Here is a 27,543-nt window from a genome sequence, read left to right on the forward strand (position 1 = left end):
GCACAAGGTAGAAGAGAAAGCATGTGTCAACGCTGCCATTGTTGGGTGTGTGGTGACTATTTGTTCCACATGCTGCATTTCAGGAGAGCTACTAGGCAAATTCAAATACCTGCTACTGTTAGAAAATTGCTATGATCTTTGCTACAGTTAAACTAATGATTCAAGTCCTTCAACACCCTTCCTTTTGTCAGACAGTGACAGTGAGGTGACTAAGGAGTAATTGCTATCATTGCTGCATTTATCATCCTGTGTGTGAAGCTTACCTCCAGGACAAGCACCATGTCTGTCAGGCTCATCTCTGCATGCCAGGATCTAACCTAGCATGAAATCTATTAAAAGGCTTAGCAAATATTTCCTTGAAAAAAAAAAGAATAGAGAAGCTGAGAAAGTAATTACAACAACTAAAAACAGAAACCTAGCTCTTACAACTTAACCCATTTCTATTAATCTATGTGCTGCTCCGAGACTCCTGGATTTTACCTCTGTCCCATTTTGTCCAACTCATATTCCAGCTGCCTCCAACTCCTCTGACTCTGCCCTTCCTCATCCCATCATTCTCAGTTTGGCTTTCTCACCTAACTTCATCCTGTTCAGCTACTGACTGACCAGTCAGCTTGTCTACTAAACCAATCTTAGTGAGATATATTCACACAGTGTAGAGAAGGATTATTCCACAGCAGGAATGAGTCTATAAACATTTTTAGTAATACATGCAGAGACAACTTGATTTCATTAAAGATTCCTTTGAGTAGAACTAGCTATCTGTTTGAAGAACATTACTCATAGCACTGAATGAATTGAGGATAGATTTTTGCATCCAGGCAATCACTGTGATGTTTATCAGGGGAATGTGTTGGGTACACAATCACCATTACAACTTGGGTTGCTAGTTGCAGGGAACATGGAACAAGATCCCAGAGAAATCCTTGATATATTTGACTTCTGCAACTTTTGTTGACGTGTCTTTTGTTCATCTAAAGTTTGTGTGTCCATGAATTATCCTTTCACTTGGATAACCTCACCAAAGCCCAAAATGTCATTGATTGAACAGGAGACTTTTATGGCATTTGAGGCACAATGAAAAGAATATAGCACTGTATAGAGAAGCAAACTTAAATAAAATATTAGATATCCCATATCCTCTCTTCCCATTAATAAAACTCTCCCCAGTGTTAATGAAAGTGCCTAATTGCCTGTTTTTTTTCCTCCTCACTGTAGCCTCTTTCCATCAGTATCCCCAAAATGCCATCCAACCAGTACCTCGAGTCCTGACACTAAACCCCAGTTCCTCCCCTCTACAAAATCCCCTGTTTCCTAGGAATCAGTCAGCAGCAAACTGATTCTCAGACAATAAAACTAGAGTGAGTTGCAGTCAGAAACAAGAGGGTACTCTCACATCCCCCCAAACCCATCTTAATCTTAACTGTACTGAGCCTGACAGCCTGTGCATACCAGAGTCTGTCTATTAAAGAACAAGTCACCCTGAATAGAGAAGGAAACAGTTCCCAGAAAAAGATCTGGCTGACAGCATTCCTGCCCAGCAGGCTGCAGACGACATGCTCAAATGAACAGCCACATCCTCCAAATATGACTGCTCCAGTTCTGGATCATTAGAGGCAGGCCTTTCTCATGCCTTCCTATATAACTCTATTCTCTGCTCCAGGCTTATTCATTCTCTATCTAAGTTTATTGTCTTATTTGGTTAATTTTGTAATTTTGTTTAGTAAATTTTGTTCAAATGCCCAGAGGCCCTAAGACACATGGTGACACAAATTAAACATTATTAAAATCATAGTTATTAATATAAACATTGCCAAAAGATAATTTGTAAGGGTAGGAGAAAAGCAAAATATTGACAGTATGGCTGCCAAAGATACATCATTCATTCTTACCTTCTCTTAAGTCCTTCTCCCATGTCTCTCAGAGATACAGACAGGAGACTGTTCAGATATAAAATTCCATATTAGGAGCTTACAAATGGTGAGACACACAGATACATGCCTGGCCCATTTAGAACACTGAAGGCAAGATGATGACAGTGTACCCCATAGTCATCTATAAAGATGATCTTCATAATTATGTCTGCATAGCTCAATTGCCAAACAAACTATTTTTAAAAATACATTAATAATCCCAAAGTATATTCTGTGCTCAATTATGAGTAAAAATGGATACATATAACTCATATATAGATGATTTTAAAAGGTTGAGACTATTTATAGTTACCATGTTTACAAAAACCAACCCACAAAGCATCCTCAAAGAAGCTCTGTGGAGGCCTATACAGTCTTTGATGGTTCCAGTTCTTTCCAGAAATAGAACTTTAGGTAGACAGAAAGAAATCTTTTCTTATCAATACCCTATGTCGTCTCTCCTTCTTTAGAATGACCAGATGGTATAGAGATGAAGCTTTCAATACAGATTTTAAGAAAAGAAGTGACAGGTTCAGACATTCTTAAATTTTGAGTAGAAATAGAAGGCTCAGGGAGAGAACAAAACATGTCATTTTTGTAATCTCATACCTGACCTATTATGTGCAACACAACTTTTGAGAGCTACTTCTCAATCTGATCTCTGCTATGAAGAGACACCATGACAACAGCAACTCATAATGGAAACCATTTAATTGGAGCTAATTTACAGTTTCAAAGGTTTAGTCCATTTATCATCATGGTAGGAAACAGGACAACATGCAGGCAGACATGATGCTAGAGAAGTAACTGAGAATTCTACATCTAGATCTGTAGGCAGCAGCAATTGAAAACACCACTAGGCCTGGTTTTGGCTTTTGAAACCTTAAAAGCCACTTCCCAGTAGCCACACCTCCCAATCCTACTCAAGCAGCTCTATCCCCTAATGGCTAAGCATTGAAATGCATGATTCTTTGCCACCTCTTCTTATTTAAACCACCACAGCTGATCACAGGAAGCAATGGCAGGCTGCTTGTACAGTATGGCTTGTGTTTTGAATATCATTTTAGTGCTGTTAGAATAAAGATGGCTGACTTTAAAGCTCAAAAATAACTTTATGGAGGTTGTTTTCTGTGGAGGAGAGAGAGAAGACTCAGTGGTTAAGAAAGCTTACTGCTCCTGCAGAGGATCTGTGCTTTATTCACATCAACTTGGTGGTAATTCACAATTGTCTATAATTTTAGATCCAGTCTAATATACTCTCTGGCCTAAAAGGCTCCTTTAAGCATGTGATAAACAGGACTCATACAAGAACACACATGCACATAAAAAAATATTTTCAAAAGAAAAGGTAGTTTCTGAACATTTGTCAACTACTAGCTTCTCCCACTGAGAAGCTGTCTGGGCTCAATTGTACCACAATCCAGAGTGATTTATTATAATTGTTATTATTATTATATCCCAACTAAAGTTTCCCTTCCTCCTCTCCTCCAAATCCTTCCCCCACACCTGAGCCCATCTAATCTTCCTCCCTTTCTATTCAGAAAAGGGAAAGCCTCCCATGGCTATCAACCAAATATGACATACCAAATGGCAGAAAGGCTTGGCACCTCCCTGATGGGAGATGTCATTCTGTAAATATGTTTCTCTTAATGGTTAATGAATAAAGCACTGTTGGCCAATAAGAAAACAAGATAGGTGAGACTAGAAGACAAGGAGGTTTCAGGAAGAGCAAGAAAGATATTCAGCATGTAGTACAGAGAGAACAGAAATGCCGGGCCTCTCTCCGGTAAGATAAGACCACGTGGAAATACTTAGATTAATAGAAATGAGTTAATATTTAAGACAGAGCTAGCCAATAAGTAATGCTAGTAACAGGTCAATGGCATTATATCTAATACAGCATCTCTGTGTGTTAATTGGGGCTGGCATGGCTGTGGGACCAGGCTGGTGGGAAAACATACTCGTAACACCTCCCCTCATGTTAAAGCTGGGGAAGGCAACCAAATATGAGGAACAGCAACCCAGATTGATTTTACAGGGGAATTGGGGGGCATAAAACCTCCTTTGGAAATGGGACTTATTATTGGAATCTTCTGTCTGAAAGGATTTTGCTGATTTCAACATCAGGATTTTCACATTGAGACTGAATTTCATTATTTATTACAAATATATTTGACTAAATCGAATCATTAATGTAAGAAGTTTACCTCAATGTCTGGCATACAGAGTTCAATAAATGGTTTACGGAAAGTCAGCGTTGACTGAATGTAATGGCTTGTAGAAAACAAATAGAATCAAGCTTGTCTGAGAACCCAGATTTTTCTGTGATTTAGAAAGATCAATCAAGGACACCTCACCCTCTCCCTGTCACTAGGATGGTGGTCTCAGTTCTCAAGAAGGTGCTTTGTGGTTCAAAGTTGAAAATGTGTCCTGATAGCAAGGAATCGAGGAAAAATGGAAGGCTTCCTAATGTGATGAACATGCATAAAGGTTTCAGGTTCCACCCTCTGTGATTGAGGGTGTTCCTAGAATAATTAAGCAAATATCTTTAAGAAAGAAAAAAGGTATAGATGAAAGCAGGGCTTAGAGGACAGCCTGGAGGTGCAGTTCTTTTTATTTGTCTGCTCAGCCATCTATAAAACACTCACTTCTTGAGAGCAATTAAAGCCACAGATGCCCAGACATAGAGACAATTCCACTTTGTCTACTGACTAAACCGTTCTTGCTCATGTGTGATCTGTTTTTACTACTTTTTCCAACACTCAGCCAAAGTCTTTATTTGTGTTCCAAAGGCCAAGATTAGTTTGCTATCCATGTTGTCTCGATTGCCTCCTAGTTTCTCCAGTTAAGTACACTGACTAATTTTTGCAGGAGGGGGATTAATGTATAAAGAATATTAAACCATTTGACTGATATTAGGTGCTTCCCACTCTTCATCAGGCACCCCCCAGTCACCTTCTTAAAACCCTGCAAACAGAACAGAATAGGCTCTGACAACAGTCCACCCAGCATATTAATAAGAAGATATGTAAACAGGAGAAGCCTTTTATTTTGCCAGAACAAACAGTGATGTGGGCATCTCTATCTCTCAGCTTTGCATTTTCTCCAAGAGCTCACTCCAATTAGCTATTTCATATTAATCACTATTTGTGTAGTTGATTCTTCCTGTGGCAGCCTTCCATTTTCAGTTGCCTAGAAGACTGGATGACATTATATTTCCTTGGACACTCTACAGGGTCCTGGAGAATAATAATGTTTTACAAGTACATTGCACTTTATTCTTTCCAAAGTCATTTCATGGCTCAGATGTTTTGACCCTTAAGAAAACCCTCAAATATCCCAGCCCTGTGCATACCTCAGTAATTAGCAACATACTTTGTACCTAGCATGTATTCAAAATAGCAAATAAAATGAAGCCACATAATTTTGGATGAAGGAAGCCAGTAATATTTAATGATAGCAATTCACATGAGCTTTTATTCCCCCGTTGGCAACTTACTTAGATACTAATAGATAAACAAGTTTCTATCATTTACAAAAGACTCAATTAAATCACTGACCAGATGGCCTATGTTTAACGAACGGCCACACCAATTTTAAACTTAAATTACTGATGGTGGTTGTGTTTTCAGATATTATTATCTGGAGATATTTTGCTAAAACAGCCAAATCAACTTAGCAACTAGTTTTCTCATCATGCAGGGAATTTTGCTTTGGTTTTGTTTGTTTTGTATTGGTTTTGAGTCAAGATGTTGCTGTGTTGGCTTGGCTAGCTGCAATCCTTCCACCTTGGCTCCAAATATCTGGATTACAGGTATAAAGCATCATGCCCAGAGAAATATTTCATGTTAACACATATTCAAGCTGTACTTTTTAAAACTACATTAAAAGGAGAGTATGTGCTATTTTTTCCTTGCTTTTATTCATGAACTTGAGATTTTAGAGAGATGACCTTTGCTTTTGAAATTGATAATTTAGATTCACTCTCCTTTGAAGTTTATACAGCTCTGCCATTCCCAGTACCCTCCTTTCATAGCATTTTAACTAATGCTTTTATTCCCATTGTGTTTACAACTAGGCTAGGCTCTCATAACAGCAATGACAGTATTTCTCACGGATCATACTTCTTTGTTATTAAACCTTTCCTGGACATTAAACCTTTCCTGTTGAATGAACATGCAACACAGTAGATGAACCAACCCTCCTTAGCCACAAGTGATCACAGCATTGTCATCCTTGACAAAATCATTTTTACCATGGTTACTGAGAATGAAAGTTTGGAGAAGACTGTGTTCAAAAATAAGGTTGCCAGTTCTGAGCCCTACGCCATGATAAAAAGAAAATGGGGGACAGAAAAGAGTGAGAGAAAGTAGGTGACATGGACAGCAACTCTGACAAGACATTCATGAATCCACCTCTACTTGTGTAATAAACTTCACTTTTTCTTGACCTGAGCTTTCCTCAAGAGGTTTGAGAAAGTGTTTTTCTTCTAATATGATAATGATAGCTTAGCTTCTAAAACAATGAAAAAATGTATCAAATGATTACACAGAACAAGCTGTATTCTTCTCTGGAGCATGCCAGTAATTTAAGGACAAATCTCTACTTTTAAAATGAAAAACAATAGACAAAACCATGAAATTACTTACAAGAAATAGTAGAAGTCCAGGTCCGTGAATGGACAACCATCTTCCCCACATTGGTCTTATGTAAATAAAGCCAAATGAATTAAATCCCTAGAAGAAAATGATGTTAATGTAGTTTTAGAGTTGGGGATGTAAAATCCAAAAATGAAATGTATCCACAGTTATAAAATATCCTCACCATGCATCATGCTGCTCTGTTCTCCTCATTTATAGGTCTCTACTCAGTCATCTACAGGACATCTGCCTTGTACCCAGTTCTACTACTAAGCTCAGTAGATAGTAGACATGGTCTGCAACATGTGAGCCTGGAACTTACAGATCCTTGAAGACTGAGTCATCTGCTTTTACTTTGTGAGAATTAGAGCATTTAAATAACTTGCCCAAAATCCCTCAGGGGAAGAGGCTGAGGTGTGCATAGGTCAGTTCAGGTCATCTCATTAAAGGTAACCACAGAGGTATCAGAATGCACTTTTGGTGGGTAAAGCAATGGAAAGTCATTACTTAACTTTGGAACAGTTTGCCCCAAGACTGAGCTCAAGTTTGAATTCTTCACTTCTCTCCTCATGCCTTCTTTTAGTCTGTAATTGGTGGTTGCTCCCCTGTCTGTGTGGATGCTGTCTGTTACTTTGTCTGTTCCTAGTAAAGGGCTTTGCTCTAGATTTATTGTATTGCATGGGAAAGGAATGAGGGGTTCTTTACAGAATTGTTCAACATAATTTTTCAAGGGACTAAGACAATGACTCCAAAGTGCCCAGAAACGCAAATAATTGCAAATATAAATTACCAAGCTAATATTCACAGGTTGCTTCAAACTTTTATGGCAATTATTTATCATGTAAAGTTGCTTCCAACCTATTGACTGTTTTCAGAAAATGATCACCACATCACATGTGAATTACTCTGAATCAGGGCCATGGGAGAGTACATAACTTAAGACTAAAGATATGCATTAGTTTTGGTTGCAAAAATTGATTAATTGGGAAATCCAAGGCAAGTGAGTTTGTTGTTACATTGTTCTCTTATAGGCAGGTAAAACAACCCGACTAAATGTACAGTAGGCTAGTAGCTAAATTTTAAGAAATCTCAAATAACTTGCCTGTGAAATCCAGCAAAAGTTCTAGTCTATTTAAATATAGACTCAGGGTGGGCTCAGGGGGAAGTGAGGGAAGTGGGAGGAGACAAGGGATGAAGGGGTGGGGGAAAAACAATTCTTGGAATGTAAAATGAAATAAAAAAGAAAAGGAGCCAGGCAGTGGTGGCACACGCCTTTAATCCCAGCACTCGGGAGGCAGAGGCAGGCAGATCTCTATGAGTTCCAGGCCAGCCTGGTCTACAGAGCTAGTTCCAGGTCAGGCTCCAAAGCAATACAGAGAAACCCTGTCTTGAAAAACAAACAAACAAACAAACAAACAAACAAAAAACAAAAAAAAGGAAAAGAAAAAAGACATTTTCATAAAACTATGTCACTACAAAGGTAGACACTAAAGTGGCAGCCTAATTCTGATGACCAGGAAGGACTGCTCTGTTAGGTCTTAAGAGTGTGTTCTGCTTCTAAGCACTATGCCTTAAAGAACAATTGACAAGGCAATGAAGGTATTTTTACTGATTCAATTTCACATGCCTCAAGGCTGAAGATAAACAAATGCCTGGGCATTCATAGACGTCTCTTTCCATATGCTTGACTGGGAACTGTTGTTAGACAACAGCTTACTGACCACACTGTGGTTCTATCTCACTGAGAGCAAATTGACCCAATTTCAGCAAGTATCTATGGATACTCGAAGCTCACTGGATGAAGAAGGAGAATTCTACTGGGACACCAGAGTAGCAAAGCATTTTCATCCTCTGCTAAAGCCTGTCTCCTCAAGCCAAACCCAGTGCCAGAGCAGGTGTCAGGGTGCTGTGTCAGAAGCCATCCTCTACCCCTTTGGGTGATAATGATGGAGCACACCTGGGTCCAAAAATATAGAATGCATTTCCTTAGCCCCAGTGCTGAAAAGCTGATTAAGAGAGACTCAAGGTTGCTGCTTTGTCTTACAAGCCCAGGTGAACTTCCTGGGTCTTGTACCATCTCCCTGTACCATGTGCTATTCAACAGATCTCCACTGCAAGTGCATGAAGTTCTTCTGCATTGACCTGAGCTTTCTTCATCTGACTTTCACCCTCACTTAGTGTCCCATGTTTTACAATTTTTTTCCCATACTTCCTACCAAATTCTATTAGCTCCTGAGATCTCATACTTTCAATGCAGGCCTACTATTCTGTAATCATTAGCCTGCTGCTATTGTTCTGCTTACTAGAATAGTGTATGATCCCTTTCTACATCATCTTCAACTGAAGAATGAGAAATGAAGAATTCATTCAAAGAGTTGTCAAAAGCCTAAATGTTACAAATTCTCGTCCTTTGTCTCCCTCCATTTTCATGAAATGGGCATTCAACAGAGGGTTTTGAACATAAGAGGCATGCGGTCTATAGTAACCTATTTGCAAGCCAAGCACTTGCACATGTGTTTTTTTTTAATTATGTGTGTTGTGGTGTGTGTGTGTGTGTGTGTGTGTGTGTGTGTGTGTGTGTCTTGCCATGCCCACAGAAACTAGAAGATATCATATCTTCTAGTTACAGATGGTTGTGATCTACCAAATGGGTGCTTGGAACCAAACCTGAGTCCTCTGGAAGGCAGCCAGCAGTCCTAACCACTGAGTCATCTCTCCAACCCCTAAACAGACTCACCTATTTTAGGGCAAATTAACAGGACTCTATAAGGAAGACAGCCAAGAGTGAATCAGTATGAGGTCTGTTAGAGTGAAAATGTGGAAAATTCACAAGGTGGAAAAATTTGCATAACACATTTTCATGAGTGCCACTGACATGCTTTGACATATTCTGCAGGACTGATGGGCAGCTGAGACTGTGGGTAAATGCTGTACTAGTGTTGTGGGAGTCATTAGAGAACTAATATGAAAGATGAGTGACTGGTAGGTTGAGTTCCCCCCCCCAACAAAACACAGCTGCACATGTGAACAACAAATTTGAAGAAGGGAGAAACAGTACTTGCATCAAAACTTTTTGTAATTCTTCTAATAGAATAAAAATTATTTATTGGTTCTCTGCCATTGAATTGCTTGCAATAAGCCTTTTAAAGTAACTTAAGCAATAAACACACAGGACTAAATGACATCATGTTGCACTGGGTGATTTCAAGGTAAACCTGTAAACACAGTTTCCCATTAAGCCATAAAAAAATTCTATTAGCTATCCATAAACATACATATTTTAGTGCTCACTTGCAATAATTTAATCTATTAAGAAAGTTATTTTCCAAATCATGCCCACTTAAAATCTCTTTAAATTAAATATGCTCCATATTTAAAACTATTCACATTGAAATAGTTACTGGAAAAGTATTTTGATGATTAAGAATATTATGAAGTTAATTATGGTAAATCAAGGAATCTATTTGGACAACTTAATTTGGTATCATTTTGCATGTGCTGCCATTTATTGCCATAATTCTTATAACCTTCACCCTTTTCTGTTTAAGAAAAAAGTAATTTTAAATTGATTCTATATTGATCTTATTTCTAAGAGATCTCAAGGTTCAAGGAAAGACAATTTCACCAGCAGGCCAGGCTCAGAGTACCTTCATGAGTTGTACAAAAGATAGAACTTCATGAATTTGTTTAAGAAGCAAATGGCTGAGATTAAAATGATTGCAAGAAATGTATAAAGGTGGCCTTGAGAAAATTAAGGACACTGTGTCATTGTTTCTATGTTTGTGCCATAAAATAGAAGAGAAATTATCCTAGTTTTCTAGGATTGTTTTTTGATATATGAGTTAATCCAAAGAATGAGAAGGCTCAGAATAGTGAACCTCATATAGCAATTGTTTATAAAATAACAGTCATTATCATAACACAAAGAAATGTTCTTGTCTTATATTTCAAGGAAAGAGATAAGACTTTGAAAGTGAACTGGATTCAGTGAGACATGTTACTTGTAGAACCAGAGCAGAGTACTGCCTGTGTCCCAGGCCTGCTGGTTTTCCCCTATAGTGATGCTACAAGTTCATAGGGAACATTTCCATCGGATCTCTACACAAATCACTCTCTACATACTTAGCCAGCTTGATCTTTTGAGACATACCTATATGTTTAAATCTGTTCTTTTACTCTACCCTAGCTTCCTCTCTCTTCTGTCACTGTCTAATATATAATGTTTTCTAATGGGAACACACTCTGATGTACCCTAACCATCCTTCACTCCCACATCAAACTCACAGACAGTTATATCATATTCTGCTTCACAACTCCTACATGCCTGTTCCTCGGGACAAACTTAGCCTCACAACTTACTAGAAACATCATCATTTCAAGCCTTAATTAATATAACTTTGCCAAAGCTGGATGGGAATTTGTATACTCTTGAACCAAGCTAGATTGTTGATCATTGTACATCAATGACTACTTTCACTTTCCCAAGTCAAGACACTACAAAATTAAATTGGCATACTTTAAATCAGATACTTTAAATCAAAAGTTCAATGAGGTAATTCAAATGAAAAAAAAATACATGTCACTTATCTATTGATGTGGTATTTGAGTATGAAAGAGAATATGTTTGAACAATTTTTATTTCTATGTGGTATCCTGGATTTACTAATGGCTCCATGTGTCAAAGTTGCTTGGCACTTAACCTAAGCTCCTGTTTAGCTTGACAGGTACTTTCCACCTCTCATTGCCTAATGAAGAACAACTCATCTGCAGAGTAGTCTTAGTGCCTGTAACCCAGACACAACTCAGAGGAAACCCAGCTTTCGCTTTAACATCCCTATCTAGAAGTGTTATTTGGCTTCTTAACACCTAGTCTATTATTGTGCTGTCCAAAGCAAAAATCACCAGTCGCCACATTGGATGGTATAAACTTATTTAGTGGACATAAGTAAACTTTAAAATTTAATCTTCAGTCTCAATAATGACACATGCTCAGTGGCCACTTGTGATTTCATAGATATCATTGTGGGCAGCACAGAATATTTTCATTGAACTCTGTGGAAACTTCTAGATTATAATGTGCTCCCAGTACTCTGTCTAGTAAACAGGTACAAGTTAAATGCCTATAACTAACTATGTTGTCCTACTATTACACGACTCATGTCTGTCAGAGTAATGGAAAGAGATACATTTTATCTTAATTAAGATGAGGGTTCTACTTTTGGGATATTTCATCTTTAAAGGAATAAATAAGAGATATTGATAACACACAGAGAATATCAGTGATGGGAGGTGCTCATGCCAATAGAGTTGAAGAAACTGAAAGAGGAAGCATTGAAGCATTGCTGCTCAGATCCCAGTGATGGACAAGCTATCCTAGCGCAGAGTTGCAGGAGCAAAGATCGTGGGCACATATGTGCGCCTAGAAACTGTCAAAGCAAGGTTGATGTTAAGAAAATCTGACTGCTGATTTCAGGCTAGTAACTTTAGTCATTTGGTCTCAGCTCATAGATTGAGGTCAGCTGTCCAGAGCAGGGGAAAGAAGGCTTTAGAACTAACCTCTAGGCTAGGCAGCTAAACAATGACCATGTTGCCTTGTGTAACTTCATTTCTCTGTTGACAGTAATCTTTTTCTCTAGATTGGCGTTGTGCTCTATAAGAGCTGTTTCAGATCTGCCTCCAGTGTCTACACTGATAGCCTGCTGTATTTTCTGTATGATTTTTGACTCTTTCTCCAGCTCATATTAAGTGGTCCTTTCACAAAGTGGGGTCACAAACACACACACACACACACACGGGAGGGTGGTTTGAATTTGTACTATTCTGGTACACATATAGCCTTCAAAACTTGGATCTATTTGACAAAATGAAAAGAAACCCTTCATGTGTTGTAATAACTGAAACCATGCTTTCAGACTTTAATTCAACTGTCAATACATCTTCTCACAGGCTTAGCAAACATTTTTTTTCTTTTTCTTGGCATAAATCTTATCCTGATAGCACAAAGAGCTGACAAGCCTGTTCCCAACAACAATAAAGTGTGATCAAATATACAACAAACATACCTCTTTCTTGAATAACAAGGCAGTGTCAGCTGTCAAATACCCTGGCAGAACTTCTGTTAAAATGGATTTTGAAGAGTCAAAAAGGAAAATGCAGCATTAAGTGGCATAAAACATACCAGACAACCTGGGTGACAAATGAGAAGACAGGTGTTGCATAAATTGACAGGGATGGCTCTACCTCTGTGTTATTGTCTGTTTCTCTGTGTGTCAGAAAAAGAGAAATCCCACCTCGTATCACAATTCATGCTGTACCATCACAGCAGTACTACTCTTACAAGATTCTAAAGCTTTGGTCTTCTGTCAAGTTAAGCTTGCATAGTCTTTCACACAACTATTATGTAAGCAGATCCTCTGTGCAAACTAAGGCAAGCCACAATAGCACAAGTATTTCTCTTTTATATACCAGATAAGAAACAAGAAAGCTCTACCTTCCTTGCTAATGATGCTATGGGGAGGGGATCTGGTTAGAAGGTAGTCTGAAGGCCGGTTAGTTAATACGATGTCCATTCAATATCCATGGGAAATAATGAAAACATCCTATTAAAATGCAAAGTCTATAGAGGTTAAGATCAGGGTCACACATTTGACCTTTTTGATTTTTTTTCCTGAATCCACATTATTCTGTGTGATGTGTTGTAATATAGTCCTCGGGGGTTAGTTTGGATGAATTAAGCAAGTCTACCCAGCATAATACTGTTCAACAGTGGGGTTCAGGGACAGATTTTCTGTGTTCATATCTTGCTTTTTTACTGCCATGGGACAGCATCCTATCTCCTCTGAGTTCATCCCCTGTCACAAGCAGTCAAACGGAGCAATAGTGGCGTCATGAGTATCTCAGGATAAGTGGCATTTCAGTGACAGTAATAACCCCATAAAATTCAGAAATGATCCTGTTAATATTTTTATATATAATTTCTAGGAACAAAGAATCCAAAATACAATATTCACTTGGAAGTTTTTCTGTCCCTTCACCCATCCTCAATCCAAGCAAGGCAGCAGATATACTCAAAGAACATTCCCCAAACAAGGAATTTGTATAAAACCATCTGTTCCTGTTCAAACTTTTTTTCAGATGTTCAGTTGGGCTCCATTCAATTGCCATCATCAAGTTCTTTTCACTTCCATGTTGTCAAAGCAGTCTTCTTAATCCTAGGTAGAAGCTTCATATAATACTCCGTTGCAGGATGCTTGCTCACTCTTCCATAGAGGTATCAAAACTTCATTGTTAAACAAAGGTACGTAAATAGGTTTCGTTCTTTCTCTGCTTGGAAATCGGAGTGAGGAGTGAGAAAGGCAGCCCTAAGTTTGTCATAGCTCAGTGGTTGATGGCTATTGACACAACTCATCCATTTGCCAACAACTTCTGAGACAGCCCTGTTCAATAAGGAACAAATTTCCTTTTAAGTCTGCTTTCTGGGATCCAGGCAACACCAGATGCTTTCTTCCTGAATGCTGCTTCCTGGATTTAACATCTCTATTCATTTGGTGTTATACACGGAAATTCTGAGTTTTTGCTGAAAGCCATGTAGATCTATGCAGGATCGACTGTTTTATTGCCATCTACAGAAAGGAGACAGATGTAATGTGCCGAATAATACATCTTTTAAGATTCTCTACTCATCAGCTCTCTTCTCATTTCCCAAAGATAAACATGATCAAAGATTTATTCTTCTCCTGTGACCTAATAATATGAAAATGGTAACAACATGTAAATTCATGACGGATCATAGAACCTGAAAATGTTTACTCAAGTGAGACTTGCAACTTTTCATTACATTTTATTTATTAGTAGTAGGAGAGGAGAGCACGTGGTATAGGTAGAGAAGTCAGAGGACAAATTCTCTCCTTCCACTATATAGGTCTTGAGGACAAACTCAGGTCATTGGGCTTAGTGGCAAGAGCCTTTTCCTGTGGAGCTATCCCACCAGCCCCAGGTTTTCTTTAACTTCATAATTTAACAAAGAATATATGAAAATACAGTGAAATTTGTTTTGGAATTTGAGTTCACATTTTCATACTTTCTGTACCTTTCAGAGTTTTCTGAATTCTCTTGGTCTTTATTATGAAAGGCATGCAATTCTAAAAGACTCTGTAGTCTGTTTAATAATGAAAAAATAAATAAAGCCACAAAAGAAAAATAACTGGAATAAAAGTTTCAAGAAGCATAAATGAGAAATTGTAGCAGGTTGAAAAAAAATTGAATTTCTTTGGCATTCTTTGTCTGCAGGCATATTTTAAAATAGTTTATTGCATATGTTTGTAGGGGCATAAAATATCAAATAATAAAGGTAGAAATCTTCCTATTGGCTAATAACAACTTAATAAAAATAGATCATATCAAGAAAGCCTGTGTGTTTTTATTGCACTCAGGAGACATATGCGGAACTAGAAATGTAAAGATATGAATCCTAACGTCCAAGTTTCTATGGCCTGGGGATTGTCTCTGAATGTCTATTCCGTCAGATAATAAGCATCAATTACCTCCTTAGTACTAAACCTTGGCCTTCAGGGCTTGGATGGGAAGATAAGTAGAAATTGCTATGAGTGCTGTCACAGTTCACTGGGGAAAGCTGACAGGCACAATAGCTTCATGTAATGTTGTAAGCCTCGAGAGAGAGAGAGCAATCTCAGAGCTGCACAGGCTCTTCTTTGAAAGACTGGACTTCTCACCCACTCAGGAAATAGGTGTGTCCAGAAAGCTGACTTTAACCAAGGACAGATGAACAAAAGTGAAGGGAATTATTTTTGACAGGAAGACTTAAGTTTTATATAGGTGATGTTCCGTTATGGAAGTCAAGTGCAGTTTCCAACACCCTTGATTTCTGAGTGACAACCATGAGAAGAGCCTCCTGCCAATCTACCTTGAACACTCAGCCATTATAATACTGGTTTCAACAATATTATCCAACATTCTCTAAATGGCAGACTATTAGTATCATGAACCAGACACTGGGGACCCATAATAAAAGCTCATTTATATCCGAGTCAGTCTATTTGTCCTCCTAGGAGAATAACCTGCTGGAAGGATGCTAGAAGGCTTGAATGAAAACTGTACATGCCCTGAGTCTGAGAGGATGTGTGGCTTTAGTTAAAGAAGGGATTATGTAAATTTGGAGGAAGGAGAAATAATTTTTTGATAAGTCCAGAACCAAGAGAGCACAAGACTGTCCTGGTGAGTTGTCAGAAGCTGCTTGGTTTATGTTCTAGCAACCAAATGCTTCAGATTAGCTAGTTCATAAAGAATAGAGATAGATCATGTGACAGAAAGCAGAGGGTAAGGGAAAAATGAACTCATGTCATTAAAAGAGAGGAGCAGGTGGTGGTACACCTGCTACCACACCACTTTTTATCTCAATATTAAGTCAGTTGTGAAGGCAGGGACCTCATGCATAAAACTCCCTGAAAGATTCCATGCCTAGACACAGGTGACTGAAAATTCAGTCTCCAATAGAACACAAGAATTTTGGTAGACCCTATTTCAAGACATAGAATACTGAAATGGAGAAAGAAGACAGAGAGGGAGAGACTCCTAAACCATTGAATTAAAAATAAATGTTTATTTGGCCATAATAAATATATCCAGAGTTCCAGTATGTTTATGAAGAATAAAGAAATGCCTTATTACCCAAGTGCAGTAATGAATATTTGAGATTTACACAGAGACATCTTTTTCTCTTCCATAAACAGTATTCAGTCCTTTCTATTGTTCCAGTAGTTACCCCATGGCTGTTTTGCTGCTGGCCCAGATCAACTTTAGGTCCCACATCACACATTGCATTTGGTTGCCATGTATTTTGAGTCTAGACAAGTTACATACTTTGCTCTGTAATCCTTGATGTTGGCATCTTTGAAGAGAATGTGAATGTTGTCTTCTGGGCTGCTTCTCAATTTGGGTTTGCCTGGCGTGTTCTCACATTAGGATTTGACCGATCCATTTTTTCTCTAAGCAAGCAAGTGAGGTGATGTATTACTCTCCCTGTTATTGCTGCTGCTGATCCCGTCACTAATTTTAGAGGCAATGTTTCTTGTTTTCCAATGTGAACTAAGGACTGCAGGAAACTTCATGATTTCTAGTGCTAGCCTGAGACTCCTGAAGCACCCAGCCTTATATAGACTTAGCAAGTGTTGACTATTGCTGCCTCCTTTAGCTTGAGACATCCACTGCAGGATTAATCCCTCTATTGAGCCACTCAGCCCCCAAGACCAATTAAATACCCATTCATCAGCTCTCAGGTATGATTCTATTGTTGTTACTATTTTAAAGCTGACCTAATAAACTAATATATACATGTGAATATGTATGTCATTGGTTCTTTTCCCCCCTAGAGAACTTTGGCTAACCCATGAAGAATTTAACGCCTATGAGTCATGAGTCAACAGGAGGTTATTCATGTGAAATGATGCCTCACAGAGTGGTCCATCCCCTCATACATACAAGTCTTTCAATTGCATTGGAATTATTATACTTGTTGAAATGATAGGCATTGTAAGAATAACATAAGTGATAGGAAAGTGGTGATGAAATTTTCCCCTTGAAAGATACTTACATTATACTTGTAAAACAAATGAAAAGTAATTTATTTATAATGTTATATGAAAGTAGCATTACAACATAAGGACATATATTTCAGTCACTAGAGAAATCCCTTAAAAGCGCTTAGAGATATGAATGGAAACACAATGATAAAAGTAAATGCAATATTAAGAATTGAGCAATGCCTCAGCAGTTAAGAGTACATAGTCCAGGAAGGGGCAAGTCCCCCAGAACTCAGGGGAAGTGGGGGGGCAGCGAATGGAGAGAGAAGTAGGAGAAAACGAGGAGGAGGAAAGGAAAACATGTGCAACCAGGAAGATTGAGCCTGGTTAGGAATAGAAGACAGGAAAGAGAGAGAGAGAGAGAGAGAGAGAGAGAGAGAGAGAGAGAACATAAAAGAAGGAGCCAATATTGGTTTGAAGATAAAACTGAACACAAAGAAAGGTCTAGAGAACTACAAGACTGCTGCCAAATAACAATTTGAGCTTCCGTGGAAAGGCTACCATAAATGCCCTTTCCAGAGAGTGAGATCAACAACTAACTTATCCATGGAGCCCCCAAGTAATGCCTGTTGGAAACAGGAGCAAACACCCATACATAAACACTGAGTCGAAGTAGAACCCAGATGCAGATGGAGAGGACAAGACCAGACTGCAGAAACACATAGAGACAGCTAACCTGAACAAGGAGGAGCTAATGGGCCACCATACTGATAGCTGGGAAACCAGCATGGGACTGACTCAGGCCCCCCTGAATATGGGTCTCAGCAGAAGGACTGAACAGTCTAAGGGACCTCAGGCAGTAGAGCCAGGATGTATCCCTGGTGCACAAAAGGACTTTGCGAACACATCCCCCATGGAGAGATAACTGCCTTAATCTAGAGACAGGAGAGAAGCCCTAGTCCCTACTTCACATGACCTGTCAGATCTACATGACCCCAACTGGATGGCATTCCCCTACATATGGAATTGGGGTGGGGGGATGGGAGGGGAGGGTGGTTAGAGTGCATGTGAGAGGGCAGAGAGGGTAAAAGGGAGGGAAGGAGGAAGGGAGAGAGGGAGAGGGAACTGGGATCGACATGTAAAATAATAAATTAAATTTAAAAAAAAAAAAATGCTTTGACTCCAAAATTTAAGTTCAAGGGCAAGTTACTGGGGAAGAGGATTTCTATTTTTGTTTCCACACAAAATGAAAAGAGGTGGATTCCTTCCAGACTAATGTGGTTTGATCAAGCCAGACCACCTGAAACAGAGTACCAGGTGATCCTACATTCAAAACAGCTGGACAAAGCAACCTTACAGACTACAGCCAGGATTTCTGAATCTTCTACGAATCCCCCATGACAGCACCCCTTACCAACAGGAAGTAGTTTGGAAAGAACGATGCCAAAATTCCAAAATATTGTCTATAAATGTTTGTTTTCATTTAAATGAACTTGGTTATATAAAATAAATTAAAAAAGAAAAGAGTACATAGTCATATTACAGAGGACCCAAGTTCAGTTCCCAGAACCTAGGTCAAATAGCTCACAGGCTTCTATAACTCTAGCTTCAGTATATCTGCCCCTTGCCCCCACCATGGCATCTGAAGGAACCTGCAATTAGATGCGCATACCCACACATAGATTAATATGCATATACATGAATAAAAATAGTAAAACTATTTTAAAGGAAATAAAATCCAGTATTAAAATTGATTGGTGATTGTGAAAAAGGGGAAAAATATATTTTAAAGGAACAGAGTACAATTACAAAAGAAAACAAAGCTATAGGATTTGAATCTAATTGCTGTCATTATTTTTGCATTAAAGTGAATGTTATTTGTTTGCTATGTTGCTGGGGCTACTCTTGAGCTCACCATTCTCCTGTTCCAGTCTTCTAAATGTTACAATACCTGATATAGCAAACACGCTCAGCTCAAAGCAAATATTTTATTTCCCTAGTCATATGATTTCCTTCCTTCCCTGTGGTTTGAGCCCTTCTGTGTGGTTAGGAACCTGAGAGCCATAATAAAATACAGATTTGGCAATGCCATTTTCTGATTTGAAAGTCATATACAGGTTATGCTAATGGAGTTAGAAAATGGCATTTTATTTCATTCTCACAGGATCACAATGGCACAGAATTATTTTCACATGATACAACTTAATATGTCAATTTGAAATCAGAGAACATGTCATATGGGGAACTCTCAATGGATTTTGTATGAGAACACTAAACATCTGTTGATTACTCTCTCTTAATAAATATGCACAAACTATAGAAATTATTACAGAGACATACGGTGATTAATATAGTACACCTGAACATATGTTTCACAGGATCATTGGAAATTGTTTGAGGGTAGAATATGAAAGGGTTTGGAACTTTGTGCCAGAAAAGTCCTGGAATTCTGTAAGCTTCTTTCAGTGGGGCTATTCTGGTTATATTTTGGAGGAATTGCTACTGAGAAAAATGTAGACAGCAGAACCAGGCCCATAATGTTTCAAAGAACAAAAGACTCTATGGAGAATTTGAGGAAATTGCATTAAATGCCATACAGATTATATTTTTGGCAAAGAATAGGGCTGCATTTTGCCATTGTCCTGAGAACTTGTATGAGGCTGAATTCAAAAGCAATACATTAGTCATTTTGGTGGAAAAATTTCAAGACAAGATAACATTGAGCTTGTGGTATAGTTATTGTTGATCACACTTGTTCAGGTCAACAACTAGCAATATTGCTAACAAAATTGTTATTACTTTTTATTAAATTCGTTAATTTAAAATTTGTTTGATTAATTGAACTATATGAACTAAACAAAAGTTAACTTGCTAGAATGCAGTTTAATGCTAACAGGTTCCATTTCTTCTATTTATCTAGCTTTGGGGACAGATTAAACCAAGAAATAGCTAAGAAAAACTCATGCTTTTGAAAGCTAAATGACAATGCATATTTCAGAGCTTAAATGTCTTTTGCTTTGTGGGCCAATACATTTCAGCAAAATTGGCTATAAAGTGAATCTTGTTTCACAGACTTTGGGTATAAAATCAGCAATATGTTGTTTAAGCAGGGAAAAAAAACATGGACTGACTTAAGTGATAAAAATAACTTATGTGTAAATAAAGATTGCCAGGTTGTAGCATGTTGTATAAATTCACATGTTCAGTTAACAAATATTAAAGAGCTTACAGTGTCAGAGACTGAGAACATGATAAGCTAGTGCTAAGATGTGATGCTGCCTTATCACTTTCTAAGTATTATGTTGATCCCATCATTAAAGGTACTACACCCCGGCAAAAAGGTAAATTGAGTGTCAGTTTATCCCCAGTTTCCGAGATGAGTTGTTCTCTTCCAGATTTAATTAGAGAAACACAAAAAAATTCTATAGACAGAAAATCTGTATGTGGGTACTTATATCTTTTGGGGAGGCACGCTATTGCTTTGTAAATTTGATTTTTGGTTAGTTCCTCTGTTTCAAATAGAAAAAATGCTTATCTTAGCTAGAAGATTATTTCCCACAACCCCCATATTAAATAAGTTAATAAAAATGTAAAAATACTATAGATGTTAGGATATAGTGATAGCTAAGCACATGCAGCCACTACCTTTATGGGGCTTGCAATTTTATTGTGTGAATCAAACAAAAAATATTAGTAAGAAAACTAACTACATGTACACTTTAAACACTCTAAAAAGTAAATTTCCCTTAGTCAAGAGTGCCAGGGAAAATATATCTGAGAATATTGCAGAATTTTATTGGGGGGAACTTCACATAGGAAGGCTAAGAGTTAAAAAAAATATATCCAGGCTAATGAAAGGCCAAGTGCAAGGATGTCAAATGTAAAATGGATATGATTATTATGCCTGAAAAACAAAAGATGATCTGCACAGCTGGACTGTAATGAGAAAGAAAGACTGGGGTGGATTTGGATTTTGAGGAGTGGGTTGATTGTACCAGGAGCTATGTGTAGAGGCAAAAAAAAAAAAAAAAAAAAAAAAAAAATCCTGCAAGACCTTGCACACAGTAAAAAATGAACATACAACTGCTCTGGGTAAAACAAAAAGCAGCAGTAATTAAAAAAAAAAAGAATCTGTAAGTGATCTACCTAGAAATTAGAAGATGTTAGATTGTTAGATTTCCATTTTGTGCTGTTTCTTTTCTTTTGGTGGGGACAGAGGTGACAGAGGTGTGACCTATTCCCAGAACCAAAATTTATAGCAGAGGAAAATGCAGGACTAGCCAAATTTCAACACTGAAAGTATGTAATGAGTATTTTCCATGTAATGGAAGATGCTAGATCTCCTCAAATTTGAAAGCCACATTTGGCATATCCCAAGGTGCAAACTGGCAGCATTTGCCTATGTGAGAAAGGGCCTGTATCTGTGATTTATCTAGAGGTGGAGAGGACTCTAGGAGGCCATGACATGCTGTCAAAGCAGGAGCACTTGGTCCCTGTCTTATTGCAGCCAGTACTTGCTGAGGAGATGCACTGTGCTGTGAGCCTGGGATTGAACTTCTCTCAACCCAAACTGAGTGGAGTGAGCATGCTCCAAATTGAGGAATTAATCACAATGGTGTCTTTCAAAGTGCAGGAAAGGAGCCAGAGTTTTATCAGATTATACTCTAAGTCTAGATATTGTGGGGGAACATTTTGAGTTTTGTAATCACAAATGACTGCAGTTTGTTCAAAATTCATGGATCTCTTTCCTCATCCAAGTAGCGATAATTCTTAAGTGACCCTTAACTTCTTTCCTTTCCATTTTTCATATCCCCAACTTTTATAGATTGCCAAAACTTTGTATCAAACCAACTTCTTCCCCTTTCTGGGAACACAGCTGATGTGTGTGGCTTTCAAGATGATAAGAAATCAGTCTTCTTAAATTTAAATGGTGTTGGATAAAGGACAGTGATAGAGAGCTACTGTGGTGGAAAGTCACAATAATGAACTCAATTTTTAACATTGGAGCCAGTGAAAAATTCATAAACTGTCTCATAAGATGCCAAAGTCTTTATTTTCATGCTCATTTAAAGACATATTTTCAGAAAAAAATACATATTTTCATTAGCAAACTATAGTTTAGTATTTAAAGGAATAATAGAGGTCAAGGAAAAGTACATACTTAACCAAAACCCCAAGTTCAGCCTTAAGGGAAACTCATTAACTTCATTTTTGCAGCATTTCCCATGATCTTATATTCCCAGTTTGATATATTTTGGTTTTAGTTCCAATGTTTATTAATTTGTTAATTTCATAACAACTGTGCTAAGATACAAATTTTACCTGCTCAAACCAGGTAGTCACCATGCAGACCATGTAGAAAACTATCATTCCCATCTTCAAAGTGTGGAACAAAATCAGCAAGCTAGATGCTTCCCAAAGAAAACAGAAGATTCACCAGACCTTTTTCTTTATGGTTAGCATAAATGAATACCCCTGTTGGTCTGTTGGAGCTGACATTTCTTCTTTATCCATTTCCCTAGTGACAGCTTCCCATAGTGTATGCATTTTATTTGTAATTTCCACTGGGGTTAGATTTTTATGCTTCGAGACTGATATAGATAATTCCCCAAGGGTAATGAATGAGGGAAGACACCTAAGATTTTAATGAGATTTTTAATAAAACACTTAAGGTACCTCTCACTTGCTAACCCACCTCCAAAAGTAAGTTCACTTTAAGAGAGTTATTGAGATTCATTCTTAGCTGTCTACAGATCGGCTGTAGGAAAGAAAGATAGAAGCTTCAAAAGTGATTGTGTTAGACTGCACCATGTGATTCTGCTCAGGGTAGGTTTTATAAGAAATGATCCTACATTGATTTTCAATAGTTGGAGTTTAGGGATGCTACTACTCCATACAAGACATATATAGATATTTATTGATTTTAGACTACTTAATTTCAAAAAAAGAGAACTCGATAGTCAACTTTCCTTACTAAGTATTACTAAGTAAAATTAAAATTTGGCTACAAACTAAGTGAAATCCATGAGGACACATTCTTGCACACTGTAACACACATGGATGTCATGCACGATGGAAGTGAATGTTAAAAGGTGATTTCAAAAGTGATGTGGTATGAAGGAATTTATTCTCATACAGAAATAGGTGGTAGTGAGAAGTGAATTCAATAAGAAATCAGAGAGCACATGCTGGAAGAAATTAAATTTGAGCTAAGACCTAACAGATAAGACACTTTTAACTAGAGGAGTTAGGCTGGCAAGAAAAAGCATAGTCATGTCAGAAATATCCAGCTGTGTGATGAGTCAGATTTCACAGAGAATATGGTACATCAAGGAAATAAAAAAGTCAATTTAACAGGAACAAATGCATAGGGGTGTAGCAGGAAGAAGGCTAAAGAGATAGGTAGGGATCATTCTGTACTTTGAAGATATGGACGGAGTTTGTAGTTGGGGGATTTTCCTGAGGATATTCGAGGGGGAAGCAAAGGGTCTGACAAGCTGTAGGGAAATCCTCTTCCTGGGCTATGTCGTAGCTCTTTTATGGGTTCTTACTATTTCAAAAGATGTTATCAATGTCGTGTGCCTTAATGAAAAGAGGAATGGGAGAAGTTACAAATCCCCTGGCTATCTATGCACCATCTTTCATTTATATCCTTACCTAAATATTGGCAAGTTGCCTACACATTGTTTTAAGTACACATATGTAATTGCTTTCCACAGAAATGACTCCAGTGTCCACTTGCTTGTGATCCTGATTAAACTGCCAACTACACTCTGCTCTGTTCTATTTATTGTAGCATTGTCTATTACATCATGGCTAGCAAATGAAATTGAAGCTCGTTGAACATACTTGGTTTGGGTCAAAAGACAAAGCACATGCCTGTTTGCTTGAACAATTTTCTCATTTACATTAGCAAATGTGAGTCTAAACTGGCAAATACATTTTTTTTTTTTCAACTTCAGGAATGCACGGGATTTCAGCTGCAAATGTCTGTAGCCTGGCTACACTGTACATCACAGGCTACACTGTTGTACTCCCGTAATGCTTGAAAGCTCCATTGAGAGTGTTGTCAAAATGCAATCAGCCCAGAACTCGTCATCTTGACTCTGATGGGATTTGAGCACGTGTCAGCAAGAGCTATGAAACAATGTACAATCACAGTTCAGAAAGGAGCACTTATGATACAGAATGCTGCACTTATGGTACAGAATGCTGCACATGCATGGGCTCAAAATTTCTTTATCAAACATGCAAGTCCTACAGAAGCATGTAAGCTCAAAACAGCAATTGAATATTTGCAACTTCCAGTTATTTACATAATTCTCCCCAAGAAAAGTGGGCCCTATGAATTACAAGCTTCTCCTTATGTTTCATTTAGTAACACTTCTGAATACTTGTTTTCCTTAAATGCTGTCTTTGAGGAGAAAGAAGACTCTAAGTGACCTTCACTTGTGGTAAACTAGCAGTGTTTTCCCTCCTTTAGCTTGTCACCAACTCTCACTAATTCAAAAGGAAATAACTGACCAGTCTAATGAATATAGGAGCTTGTTAGTGAACAGACATTCATTGATATGAAAACTCTGTGTTCTTTGGCATTTGGTCTTCTAGTTAGCTCAACAGAATGTTTTGGAGCAAATTGTATTTGGTCCGCAAATTATAATGGTTTGATTTCTGAAGCCAGAACGTACTTTTGTCAGTATCCCTGGCATTATCATCACTCTCATGACTCTCCCTATTGCCAATAAGGAAAGAATGTATTTGATCTGCAGTTTACAGAACTTAGCATTGATTAGAATTGACTTGTGGGAACCTTTATAGAGTTCTTTATGATGTGTATTTTGATAATTTTTAGCTGTGTTAGATGACTTAATGTAGGCAGATCTGGAAACTTGGAGCAATGTTCTATTTGACTGGAGCTCTAGAGACATGACATACTCTGAAAGCAGAGGCAACATTGATAACAGAAGAGGATCAGCCTAGGAGGCTGTTTCTAAAAGTATATTAATGGAGACAGAGGGGACCCAGCTATTCCTTTCTTCACCTGACCCTGAGGGGACGCTGGCAAAAATGTTGATGCAGATGCTTGTGTAGCTTCACTGAACCCTACATACATATTCACTCCTATACACTAGGCATTAGTACCTGTCATTCTTCCATTATACTTGACTTAAAGATAAGCTCCCTGTAGGCTAGCTATGAGAGCTGGCCTGTGGATATGAGAAGACAAGCATACACCTTGAGTGTGTGTTTCAATCCCATACTAGGTCACTGAGGCTTTCCTGAAAGCATAGGCTTAACCAAGAAAGTTCATATTGTGTGGGTCCTACCCATCCTCTCCCTGTAACGAGTTCGGTTTTTCCGCCTGCCGCCGCCCGGTCTTGTCCTGCGGCTGCGCCAGCCCCAAATAACACACAAAGACTCTGTATTTGATACAATGCTGTTGGCCCTGTTACTTGTTTCTTATCGGCTAGCTCTGCCTTAATTATTAACCCATTTCGGTTGATCTATGTATTTCTCTTACCGGGGAGCCGGCGGCATACTGCTTTCTCCAGACTCTCCATCTTCGCTCCTCCTTACTACTTCCTATTTCCTCCTTGTCTCCTAGTCCCTCCTATCTTCCTTTCCTATTGGCCAACAGTGCTTTATTATTAACCAGTATGATAAACATATATACATAATGGCATCTCCCATCATCTCCCAGTGTGGATTGCTGAACCTAGACACTTTCCACAGTAGCACAATCATAAAAACACATTCAACCTTATTTGGTTGGTAAAATGATATGCTACATAAGATATGGAACCCAGTGAGCCATCAAGTTTTACAGAAAATCCTGAAATTAAACCAACTCTTTCTTTAGCCAAGCACATAATGGAAACTTAAAGCTGGTTTAATGATTAAATCTCTAGTGTTTTTGAAAAGCCATTCCAAAACAAATTCCTCCATCCCTTTAAACTACTGTAATATAGCATCTTCTCAAAATACTTAATCATTTCAGAACAAGTGGTGTTCATACCATTGACTCAGAATAGACAGAGACCAAATTATAGCAAGGGTAATATAATCAAGATAAACATCAGCTTATCTTGTATTATCTGGTCTATGCTTCTGTATGCAATGTGATCCACCTACCACTCCATTAAGCAATAGTGGATACTTACCTGAACCCCCAGTACATACCTGTAAATTGTGACACTGTTCTCAAAACTGAAAGACAACCACACTAATTTTGGCTCTTCCTATCACATCAACCATACTCATATAATTGTTTGTCAAGGCCTCCAGAGAAAGGAAGCTGGTTCCTGGCCATCTATGTAGTGTAGGGGAAGGGCTCTCTCTCTGATGGCAAGAAATGACTCAGCCATTAAAGGCTAGGCTCACAACCTAACATTTAGTACTTCTTAAATATAGCCTGCATCACAATCTCCTGAGATCTCATTGAAAATAAAAGTATGCAGGAAGAAGACCAGCTCTATCATTCAGAGTCCCAATTGGACCAGATATATGCACTGAAAATTACTTTGGATGATGGCTAAAATGGAAGCTGTTTCTTAACATACCAGAAAAAGTTGGATAAAACTTAGAAGGAATAGACATTACTGAAGTGTTAGAGGGGTAGCATTCAGGATGTATGCTTATTTTATAATATATGGTTATTGTCTTATTCAAATGCTGTAGCAAACTGGTTAATTTATGAACAGTTGAAACATATTTCTCACAGTTCTAGAGACTTAGAAGTCCAAGGTAAGGTGAGCATATTCAATGTTTGGAAAGTTTAGTTTATTGATAAGTATTGTAAAAAATGTTGACTCTGTTCTATAATATTAGCAATAATGCTGAATATATCTGAAAGGAATATATTAGTCAAGTCATACACAGTAAGCAAAGGAAGGCCAGAAAACTAGACAAATCAATTTTAAACCTAGTTTAGTGGCTTGTGCTTGGAATCCTAATGCTTTGGAGGCTTAGTCAGGAACATCATGAGTTTGAACTTAGCCTGAGCTATATTGTAAGTTTCAGGACAGCCAGGGTCACACAGCAAGTCTCAGAGCAGTCAGCACTACATAGCAAGCTCCAGGCCAGCCAGGGCTTCAGAGCATGACCCTGTCTCAGAAAAGATGAAACAGACTTCCTAAAACAGCTGTTCCCAATGAAATATATCTATATTTTAAAACTGTGAAATACTTATAAATAGGCTACAAAATCACATATGGTTGTTAGGAGCATGAATGTTCTCTTTTGTAGTGCTCTTAAAGAGTCAAGAAATTACTAGCACAGTGTGACTTATATTATAATTAAAAAGAAGTGTTATTAGCTCTGAAAAGGACTAGTGTTGTTTTGCAATTATAGTCTGAAGGATAAATTTCCCTTAAATCATTTGTTTATTTATACAGGTGTTTCTTCACAAATTTACTGCTCATGAAGTGTGTTATTTCATTTAATTTACATTCA

The sequence above is a fragment of the Phodopus roborovskii genome, unplaced genomic scaffold, assembly GCF_943737965.1.
Source record: "Phodopus roborovskii unplaced genomic scaffold, PHOROB, whole genome shotgun sequence".
Classification (NCBI taxonomy): domain Eukaryota; kingdom Metazoa; phylum Chordata; class Mammalia; order Rodentia; family Cricetidae; genus Phodopus; species Phodopus roborovskii.